At 40.4% G+C, this 12,130-nt stretch overlaps 1 protein-coding gene across 1 annotated transcript in view; it reads left to right on the top strand.

Annotated features, from left to right (window-relative positions):
• Nucleotides 1-1,440: 1,440 nt before the first annotated feature.
• The window catches only part of PLD1 (phospholipase D1), a 505,989-nt gene continuing 495,299 nt past the window's right edge, over nt 1,441-12,130 (top strand). Inside the window, exon 1 of the mRNA XM_053710137.1 lies at nt 1,441-1,504. The gene's annotated coding sequence lies outside the window, so the exon portion shown is untranslated. The remainder of the gene's footprint in view (nt 1,505-12,130) is intronic.

The following is a 12,130-nucleotide window of genomic DNA, read 5'->3' as shown; positions in this document are numbered from 1 at the left end:
TGTCTTTATCATGACCACACCTGGACTAGACAACAGTTATTCAAACTGTACTAGATCACACATAGTGCACGATTTCTGCCCTTGCTCATTAAAACTTCCCTATATGATGTGGCACAACAGACAAATGGGAAGCACCAGGGCCAACTCTGCATCATCAAAGCATGCAGCTGTCATCGGCTGCCAGCCTGCCTTTAGCTGGCATCTCCTGCTCACCTACGCCCTATGTACAGCCCATCTAACAACTCACTTTTTTGGAGACAGTTATTTCCCCTCTTTCCAAAATCAGGTCTCATGACAGGGGCTCATGGCCCTTAGCAAAACTTAGTGGTAAGTGATCATCATTACAGTGAAGATCCTCTGCATATTAGAGGAACATATGACCCCTCATTCAAAACAGGGGATACAGAAGAAGACAGCGAAATAGAGGATCTGTATTAGCCCCCTCACCTTTTAAATAAAAGAACTTATATTGCCATGGAGCAGGTGAGCAACAATTCTCACAATTAAAACAGGTGACACTAGCTCATACTGACAGCAGGTGACACTGCATTCAAGAGAGGGATTCATTTGCATGGGTTAAACACATAGTTATATGCATGCAGTAGTGAAATAATAAAATGCTTTAACACAGTGTTAACTTATTGTACGTATGTCCTCCATCTGAAGCATGAAACAAAACTTGGGTTTTATGTCCCTTTAAGCTAAAAATAGCGAATATTAAAAATTGTAATTGTTTATTGCACAAATTAACATTATATACATCTTTATTAAATAAAGCAATTAAATTGTAGCAGAAATTGTTGTAATATTGCAAAGTATTTTACCCCCACCTGGCTACTTCATAATGCCACCCTGGCTGGTAAAAATCTTTTTGGAGTACACTGAAATTGTTTTACCATGCATAACTAAGGATTTTATTTAAACTCTTAAGGTGTTTACTGTCCCTTTAAGTATTAAATACTACATCTCAAATATTTTCTGTTATGGACATATTTCATCACATAATTAACTCATGCCACTATACTAATATTGTCCATATTTTGGCATAAAACAGGTCACATGAAAATAGTGTAGTTTTCTATACCCTTGAGTGCTAATGACGGCTCAGAGCACTCAACTACCTTTTTTGCAATCTGGGGCCCCCCCATCCGCTCCTATCCCGGCTATCAGGTCTGCATAGTGACAGGCATCGCCAGGGTTTCCCGTTACGTGTGGTGACGTCACGCGCAATTACGTGATAACGTCACTGCGCAACTTTATTTAAAATAGTATAGGGAAAAGGGGGCATGATGCTTAGAAACCTGTATCTCAGTGGATCTGGGGGAAACAACAAAAAAGTTAAAAAAAAAAAAGTTTTGTTTTTTTTAAATAGTAAAAAACAGAAAAATATTAAATTCAGCTTAGCACTCAAAGGGTTAACATACACATTTTGTATTTTGCCTTTTAGATATCTGCACTGGAAGAGAACGTGAATTCTGAAGCAAGAGCTTTTCTTATTTATTAGGTGAGTAGATCTAAAAAAGATGATTTGCTGTTGAAAACATAGGCGTACGCAGCCTATTGCATTAGGATGTCCCCCCAAAAGCACAAACACACACACACACACACATGTAAATTATGTATGCAGGTAATACTATAAATACAGTACTAAACCTTGACAGGGAATTATTGGTACATTATGGATAAGTTTTATCAAAGGATCTGGCTGCAGGCTTGACTGAGGGATCTTGCAGCCGCGAGTTAAGAAGCAGTGGTTAATAGACCGCTGCTTCTTAACTCAATTTCCCACCTGTTATGTGGCGTATCTCAATCCCTCCAGACTTTTCCGACCAGGGAGATTGACAGCTTCTTCTCGTGAAGATGTCCGATGGACTTTGATAAATCTAGCCCCACGTCATCCCATCATCTTGCTCCTACCTCTCTCAGCAGAGGTCCTATTATGAAGCAGGTAGCCTTGTGGGTGCTTTGTGATCTTCTGCCCGGCTTCCTGATTGGTTGGGAAGCCAGTAACACACTCCCTCGCAGCACTACTGTGCTGGGCGTATCAGAGGGAGATCACCGAGTGATGAGTGATAAACAGCGCCCGCCATTGAGAAACTGCTGTTGTGCACAGACGCTATTTAGCTGAGCCGGTCGGATGGAGATCTTTCTGACCTCCCCGCCAGCCTACTGAGTGATAAACAGCGGTACTGCTGATGCTCACGGCAATGTTCCCTCTAATATTTTTGACCTATGCAATTTTTTGCCAAGTGACTAAAACATACGTAAGAGAGGACCACTGCAGTGCAAGAAAAAAATTGACCATCTGTAAGACCTTGAATGTGACTAACATTACACCCTCTCATAATGAACAGCTAAGCTCAAAAAGAAGATCACAATACTCCTGAGGAGTCTGGGTACCCTGTGTCACAGTGTGCAGCCTATGCACCTGTGTCATTTACACTGCAGGATGTGTAGTTTGTCTCATTTTGTCATGGTTTTAGGCACATTGATTAGCAGCCTCAAACTACAATACGTTTTGCTGCTTATGATGGTCAAGATTTTGGAGTTTAAATACAAAAAAAGTTTTGGTTTATTGTCACTTTATGTATAGAGTGTAATAACATATAGTACATAAATGAGGCAAAGGAAACTTATTTTATTCAAAGCAATTAACCGACATCTCCAGGTGTGGGTGCCAATTAACTCAATTTTAAATAGTAATATGCACTATGCCAAAATATCTGGCCAATTGCAAATAGAAAGCCACCCCTTTTAATACCAACATGTTCAGAACATGAGACCAGATGTGAGTGCCAAGCCTTCATGTGAGCATTAACACAGAACAGAAAATAAAGTGACCAACCACCAATTTAAGAAGAAATGTAAAGAATTTGAGACATGGTATAAGAAGCATCTGTTTATAAAAGATATCTAGTTGTGAAAGAACAAATTGCAGGATAACAAACCAACGACTAGATTACGAGTTTTGCGGTAAGAGCAGTGCGGTACTAACTTGCAAGTTATTGTCACCGCTCACTTCCCTACAGCGCTGGTATTACAGGTTTTCATAAACCCGGCGTTATTTGGCAAGAAGTGAGCGTAGAGCAAAACTGAGCTCCATACCACACTCCAATACCAGCGCTGCTGAAAGCTGCGGTGAGCTGGTTTTACGTGCTTGTGCATGATTTCCCCATAGACATCAATGGGGAGAGCCGGCTGAAAAAAAATCTAACACCTGCAAAAAAGCAGTGTAAAGCTCCGTAACGCAGCCCCATTAATTCCTATGGGGAAACAAAATTTATATTTACACCTAACACCCTAACATGAACCCAGAGTCTAAACGCCCCTAATCTTACACTTATTAACCCCTAATCTGCCGCCCCCGACATCGCCGACACCTACATTATACTTATTAACCCCTAATCTGCTGCTCCGGACATCGCCACCACTATAATAAACATATTAACCCCTAAAACGCTGCACTCCCGCGTTGCAAACACTAGTTAAATATTATTAACCCCTAATCTGCCGCCCCTACCTTCAATTATTAACCCCTAATCTGCCGCCCCCAACATCGCCGCCACTATACTAAATTTTATTAACCCCTAAACCTAAGTCTAACACCCACTAACTTAAATATAATTAAAATAAATCTAAATAAAAATTGCTATCATTACCTAAATAATTCCTATTTAAAACTAAATGCTTACCTATAAAATAAACCCTAAGATAGCTACAATATAACTAATAGTTACATTGTATCTAGCTTAGGGTTTATTTTTATTTTACAGGCAAGTTTGTATTTATTTTAACTAGGTAGACTAGTTAGTAAATAGTTATTAACTATTTACTAACTACCTAGCTAAAATAAATACAAATGTACCTGTAAAATAAAACCTAACCTGAGTTACACTAACACCTAACCTTACACTACAATTAAATAAATTACCTAAATTAAATACAATTACCTAAATTACAACCCCCCCACTAAATTACACAAAATAAAAAAAAAGACATTATCAGATATTTAAACTAATTACACCTAATCTAATAGCCCTATCAAAATAAAAAGCCCCCCCAAAATTAAAAAAACCCCTAGCCTAACTAAACTACCAATAGCCCTTAAAAGGGCCTTTTGCGGGGCATTGCCCCAAAGAAATCGGCTCTTTTACCTGTAAAAAAAAAAATACAAACACCCCCCAAACAGTAAAACCCACCACCCACACAACCAACCCCCCAAATAAAATCCTAACCAAAAAAACCTAAGCTCCCCATTGCCCTGAAAAGGGCATTTGGAGGGGCATTGCCCTTAAAAGGGCATTTAGCTCTTTTTCAATTACCCAAACCCTAATCTAAAACTAAAACCCACTCAATAAACCCTTAAAAACACTAAACCCTGAAGATCCATTTACAGTTTTGAAGACCGAACATCCGTCCTCAACGAAGCCGGGAGAAGTCTTCATCCAAGCTGGCAAAAGTGTTCCTCCAGAGGGGCAGAAGTCTTCATCCAGACAGCATCTTTTAACTTCATCCATCCAGCGCGGAGCGGCTCCATCTTCAAGACATCCGGCGCAGAGCATTCTCTTCAATCAAAGTCTTCTTCCCGAATGAAGGTTCCTTTAAGTGACGTCATCCAAGATGGCGTCCCTTGAATTCCGATTGGCTGATAGGATTTTTTCACCTTTAATTCCGATTGGCTGATAGAATTCTATCAGCTAATCGGAATTCAAGAGACTCCATCTTGGATGACGTCACTTAAAGGAACCTTCATTCGGGAAGAAGACTTTGAATGAAGAGGATGCTCCGCGCTGGATGTCTTAAAGATGGAGGTGCTCCGCACTGGATGGATGAAGATAGAAGATGCCATCTGGATGAAGACTTCTGCCCGTCTGGAGGACCACTTCTGCCGACTTGGATGAAGACTTCTCCCGGCTTCATTGAGGACTTCTTGCCGCTTTGCTGAGGACTTCTCACAGCTTTGTTGAGGATGGATGTCCGGTCTTCAAAACTGTAACTGTATCTTCGGGGGTTAGTGTTAGTTTTTTATTAAGGGTTTATTGGGTGGGTTTTAGTTTTAGATTAGGGTTTGGGCAATTGAAAAAGAGCTAAATGCCCTTTTAAGTGCTATGCCCATCCAAATGCCCTTTTCAGGGCAATGGGGAGCTTAGGTTTTTTTAGTTAGGATTTTATTTGGGGTTTGGTTGTGTGGGTGGTGGGTTTTACTGTTGGGGTGTTGTTTGTATTTTTTTTACAGGTAAAAGAGCTGATTTCTTTGGGGCAATGCCCAGCAAAAGGCCCTTTTAAGGGCTATTGGTAGTTTTGTTTAGGCTAGGTTTTTTTTTTATTTTGGGGGGGCTTTTTTATTTTGATAGGGCTATTAGATTAGGTGTAATTAGTTTAAATATTTTTTTTTATTTTGTGTAATTTAGTGTTTTTTTGTAATTTAGGTAATTGTATTTAATTTAGGTAATTTATTTAATTGTAGTGTAAGGTTAGGTGTTAGTGTAACTCAGGTTAGGTTTTATTTTACAGGAAAATTTGTATTTATTTTAGCTAGGTAGTTGGTAAATAGTTAATAACTATTTACTAACTAGTCTACCTAGTTAAAATAAATACAAACTTGCCTGTAAAATAAGAATAAACCCTAAGCTAGATACAATGTAACTATTAGTTATATTGTAGCTAGCTTAGGGTTTATTTTATAGGTAAGTATTTAGTTTTAAATAGGAATTATTTAGGTAATGATAGGAATTTTATTTAGATGTATTTTAATTATATTTAAGTTGGGGGGTTAGGGTTAGACTTAGGTTTAGGGGTTAATACATTTAGTATAGTGGCGGTGACGTTGGGGGTGGCAGATTAGGGGTTAATAATTTTATTTTAGTGTTTGCGATGCGGGAGGGCCTCGGTTAAGGAGTTAATAGGTAGTTTATGGGTGTTAGTGTACTTTTTAACACTTTAGTTATGAGTTTTATGCTACAGCTTTGTAGCGTAAAACTCATAACTACTGACTTTAGATTGCGTTACGAATCTTGCGGGATAGGATGTACCGCTCACTTTTTGGCCTCCCAGAAAAAGCTTGTAATGTCGGCGCTATGGAAGTCCCATTGAAAAAAGACTTTACACAAATTGCGTACGTTAATTTGCGTTAAGGCCAAAAAAATGTGCGGTGACCCTAAACTTGCAAGACTCGTAATACCAGCGGTAGTGAAAAAGCAGCGTTATGAGCCTTAACGCTGCTTTTTCACTCATACCGCAAAACTCGTAATCTAGCCGCAAGTGTTGTGGTATTATAATAATGTTTCTTCTTTATGAATAATGAAGAATAAGAAATTGTGTGACATAGGCTGAATTTAAGCAGGAAACGGAGCCTTACAAAAAGTTTTGTTTTTTTTTATATGAAAGATTAACTTTGTTTTGGACACAAATAAGCACATTGATAGGCTTAAAAATATAAGCACTTTCAAAACGTTACTTAGCTGAATTGACCACACATCTAGGCAATATTAACATAAATGAAAACACAAGACAAAACTTTGGGGGAAAAAGGCCGCAGCCCGCGTTTATTATTTAAATAATAGATAAACTTTATTAAACCACATTAACATTTAAAAGGTGCTTGTACCATAAAATCACGTGCCTTCCACTGGCGCTCGGCCAGGCACGCCCACATACTTAACCTCTCCCCATACCTGAGGAGGTACCCATAATAATTAAATATAACTTAGCGGCTAGCACCCCGCTTTAGCTGCGACAACCACTTACCAAATCCAGGGAGGGAGGGAGGGGGCTTCTCTTCACAGGTCTTCGCTCCTGCTCGGCTACAAAACAAGTGAGCGACGGCTCACGTGACCACGCCCGTAATGCCTAGCGTGAGGTCATTAGCCCCTCCTCACGTAGGCACTGCTCCGGGGCATTATTGACCACACATCTAGGCAATATTAACATAAATGAAAACACAAGACAAAACTTTGGGGGAAAAAGGCCGCAGCCCGCGTTTATTATTTAAATAATAGATAAACTTTATTAAACCACATTAACATTTAAAAGGTGCTTGTACCATAAAATCACGTGCCTTCCACTGGCGCTCGGCCAGGCACGCCCACATACTTAACCTCTCCCCATACCTGAGGAGGTACCCATAATAATTAAATATAACAGCGGCTAGCACCCCGCCACTGCTCGAAAAGACCTTCGAGCACCAACCCACAGGGCTAAGGCCTTCTTTACCCCTTCGCTCAAGTTAAAATTAAAGAGATGCAGGCCAATTTTGTTAAGGTGAACACCATCTTTTAAGAAGAAGCAGCTTCCAGACTCACCTTCAAACTCCACATGCCTTAAACCGAAGCCACCCAATTTTGCCACAAAGCTTGTGATAGTTCTATTAATCTTTTTTCGGGAAGAGTCCAATCTTTTCACATCCCAAGCAGATCTCCACGCTAATCTGCACTCAATGTCGGACCAAATAATCATTATCTCAGGTAACAATTCTTTTAACCTACCAATATCTCTTTTGATCATATCAATAACGTCTTTTTGTGCCATAAACCCCAAATCATTACCCCCCACATGAATAATTAAAATCTCAGGTGGGTGAAACAATCTAGCCCAACTAATCACTTTAAATAGTAACTGGTCCCATTTCATACCCCTAATCCCAAACCACTTAATCAATACTTTTTCAGATGAACAGTTAAGCTGCAGCCCTGAATCTCTTAATGCAGCCTCTTTTCTTGCCCAGTATATGTAAGAATGCCCCACGATCCAACAATGAATGGGACCTGCTGGAATAAAAAACTATAGCTATAACTTATCAACAAGCTCCGGTCTCACATATAACTTGAAACATTCAGACTTCCATCTCCCAATCTTCTTAACTGAATTAACATTCAAACCAGAAATACTAGCTTCCGTCGCTGCCCCAATTCGAAATGAATGACAACCAAATTCACTACTGTTCAAACCAATCCTTTCTAACGCTTTTTTCAATACTGATTCAAATTGAAAACGAGATAAAAATGTGCCGTCCTCGTGCACCAATAAAGGAATGCCATCAATAACTTTTCTAACCTTAAAAAATTCCCTAACTGCCGTAACTGGGCAGCACAAACCCCCAATCTCATTCAAACAAACCCAACAACCCTTACCTACTTGATCCGTTTTAGACTTCTTTAGCCAAATTAAAACTTCATGCGGGTTCAAAACTACATCCCTATAGCTCAAGCCCCCGCAGTTCCACCTGTTAGCGGATACCAACTCTGAAATCCTAAAAGCACCAAAGAATGCCAGCAAAAAGGCCACCCTAAATAACAAAACTTCAAATTGGGAAAAACAAACAAAGGGCAACACTTTAATCAATTCGACAACAATAGCGAAGACCAAAGGTCTTCTATTATCCACTGATACTTTACCCCTAATTAAACTCCTAATAGCCATTCTCACAGAAAAATTTTTGGACAGATCGACCCAGCCCAACAGGTTAAACAAAAAAGACAAAGCCGCCATATTCCTTTGCACCACCGATTTAGATGAACCTTTCATTCTCCATTCTTCAATCCAGTCTAATAAAAGGAATTCCTCTTTGTCCCCTTCAAAAACAGATAATTTGTTCAACCACTGAACCCATACAGGAAGGTAGGCTTTCCAGGTACTAGGAGCTAAGGCTCCCCTCACATATTTTAGCAATCTAGGAAGTTCAAACGCCACATCTCTTCCGGGCAAGGAAAACCGATTTCTTCCGCCTCTGGCACAGCCTCCCGGAATCTCCGCCACTGAAAACGAGAAAGAGCATCAGCCCCAACATTCTCCTTTCCAGGAACATGAATAGCTCTAAAAAAGACATTATGCTTCATACATTCAAAAACGAACATCCTCAGCAATCCAATCACTGGTTTAGAACTAGATGACAGACGATTGATTGCAAAAACAACCCCCATGTTATCAGAATGAAATACCACCTTTCTATTCTCGAATTCGACACCCCAAATTTTTAAGGCTACCACTAATGGAAATAATTCCAGAAAAACCATATTTTTTGTTAGACCTATCTCAGTCCAATATTCAGGCCACGCGCCAGCACACCATTTGTTTCCAAATATGGCTCCAAAACCAAGAGCCCCTGAAGCGTCCGTGAATAGATGAAGTTCACTATCTAAAATTTCCATCGTCTGAATTAAAGATTTGCCATTAAATTCCTTTAAAAAGGCTTTCCAAACTCTCAAATCTTCTTTTACCTGATAAGATAATCGAATTCGGAAATGGGGAATTTTAACTCCCACCGTGGCTAAAGATAACCTTCTGCAAAAGATCCTACCAACGGGAATGATCTTACATGCAAAATTCAGTTTACCCGCTAGGGACTGAATCTCTCTCAACGAAAGCTTCTTTCTCGCAAGAGCTAGGTTAATGGAAGACACAAGATCACTAATCTTGTCCTTAGGAAGTCTGCATTCCATAGAAACAGTGTCAATACAAATTCCGAGGAAATTAATCACATGAGAAGGACCCTCAGTTTTTTCGTCAGCAACCGGGATCCCAAAATCCCTAGCTATCAGCATAAAAGAATCCATCAGGAATTGACATGATTGGGTACCTTCCGGACCCACAAACAAAAAATCATCCAGATAATGAGAAACGGATGATAAACCAGAAATCTGTTTTACAACCCATTCTAGAAAACAACTAAACTTCTCAAAATAAGAACAGGAAATAGAACAGCCCATTGGTAAGCATAGATCCACAAAATAGGAACCGTCCACAAAGCAGCCTAACAGATGATGACAAGATGGGTGGACTGGTAACAGCCTAAATGCTGATTCAATGTCCACTTTCGCCAACAAGGCATTTGGACCCGCCTCCCGAATCAAATCTAAAGCCTTATGAAAGGATGCATATCTGACTGCAGATAATTCTGGATCAATCCCATCATTCACAGAAAAACCTTTCGGGAATGACAAATGATGAATCAATCTGAATTGATTCGGCATTTTTTTGGGAACCACTCCTAAGGGAGAGACACGCAAATTCTTAAAAGGAGGGGCCCTAAAGGGACCCGCCATCCTACCCAGCGAAATTTCTTTCTGAATCTTAGTCATCACTACTTCCGGAAAATCCGATGCTGATTTTAAGTTACCTGCAAAAACTGATTCAATCCCCTCAAAAAAGGGGATATAAAACCCAGCTGAAAACCCCCTCAATAGAGTGTCCGCATCTGATCTTTTAGCTTTCTTCTTACCGTACAATTCTAACCACGGCGCCATCCTTTCGACTTTCACTGGCGTCTTGGCTTTGAATAGTACTTTCTCCTTTTGAGAGGGATTTACCTTTCTTAAAGCATTTTGCGCTAGAGTGGACTCCTCCACAAAAGGAGCACTCGTGCTTGTATTTACAAGCTGTTCCAAATTTACATGTTCCTTCATTGAATTGGAAGCAAAGCCCTTTTCTGAGGGCCACTGCTGATGATGATGCTGAGGAAGCATTACTTCCTCCTCCCGTAGCACGAAAGGACTGAGACCTTAAAGGAGTCATAAGCTCCAACCATATCCCCATATCCCTATCGTCCCATCTCATTTCAGGACGAACTGCAAGACGTTGACGAAACTGTTCGTCGTATTTCCACCACGCAAGACCGCCATACGTGCGACAAGCACTGGCTATTTCATTAAGGTAACAAAAGAGGGAAGAGCAGAGCTCGGGGTTCTTTTCACCAGCTACGCTTGCCAAAATACAAAAGGCAGTCGACCAATTAGATAAAGTTTTAGGAAGCTTCCTAAATTTCTTTTTACGCTCGTCTTCTTCTTTTTTAGAAGACTCGCTCCTTACATCATCTTTGATGTCAAAAACTTGATCCACCGGAAGCAATGAGAAAATTTCAATAAACTCTCTCCGCCAAATCTTCTCTTTTATCTCTAAAGATAAATGAATGCCCAAAGGCCCGACCGAACATAAGCAAGGTCGTCTCAGAGCCTGATCAGATACCTTAGGGAGCCCAACCATACTTGCACTACTTAAAATTACCGAAGGAGCCTGCTCAGGAGGACCGCCTCCTGAGGGCGCAATTTGCTGAACCCAAACACCGACCGGACCTGAAGTGCCCTCGGCACTCACCGGACCACTACTCTCCATCCTAGCAATTAAATCTTTCAAACCTTTTAACATCATATCGCACCTTACATCAGACGCATTCGAATCATTCACATTAACACTTGAACTCTCACCTGCAGTATTGGACATTACAGGATTCTCCCTTGTAATGACCGTCTCCCTCCTTGCTTCCTGACGTGTTGAATCACTACCTTTTCTCTGCTTATCTCTTTCGTTTTCTCTCCTTCTAACCGGAGTCCTAGACCTTCTGGGTCTCCCTCTTTCCCTTGATTGTTTATCCAATGAACCCCAAAGTGACGAATCGCCTAATTCATTGCTTTGTCTGAACGTAATAGGCGAACGGGATCTCTCCCGCCGCCGTGAAACTGAACTCCTGGAACTTTTCTCCTGTCTCTTTCTTTCACTGTGGACTACCTGAGGCTGAGAGGATGCGTATTCCCTGTTAGCTAACCTTCTATCAAAAACACTAACACCCCTATCAACAGAGCCCCCCCTAAGGAAATCCCTATCACTATCATTACAGACCCTAGTGTTAACCTTCTCTAAATTACTAGCCCTATTACCCTCAGAAATAACATTACCTGGAACTAACGCTCTAATTAACTGAGATACAATGTCTAAACTGTTTACCTGCTCAGACGCTGCTGGTCCTGGTAAAGTTGATTGTTCTTCCTCCTCTCCGAAATCACTGTACTGTTCGTCAATCCATAAAGAGTCTGCTTCCTCCTGTATCTTAGAAGGAAACGTATCACTGCTCCGGCCAGGTGTTATAAACTCAGGATGAATAGGATCTGAAGAAAAAGAAACGTTACCCTGCCTAGAATTAGCCTCACTATTTAAGATCCCACTAGTTCTATTGCTAACATTATGCTCCTTAAAAAACATCTCTCTAGCATTATCATCTAAAATGGCACATTCCCAATTTCTAAAACTCTCAGGCCTAACATCCCTCTCAGCGTTTTTCTCTCCTGGACCTGTAAAACAATGCTTTCTTTTTTCTAAAGCCTTTCTACCTGTTGAAGCAGAAGCTCCGACAGTAACTGGC

This window comes from Bombina bombina, chromosome 4, assembly GCF_027579735.1.
Source record: "Bombina bombina isolate aBomBom1 chromosome 4, aBomBom1.pri, whole genome shotgun sequence".
NCBI lineage: Eukaryota > Metazoa > Chordata > Amphibia > Anura > Bombinatoridae > Bombina > Bombina bombina.
Note: the sequence above shows the minus strand (reverse complement) of the source record. Positions and strands in the feature narration are given on the sequence as shown.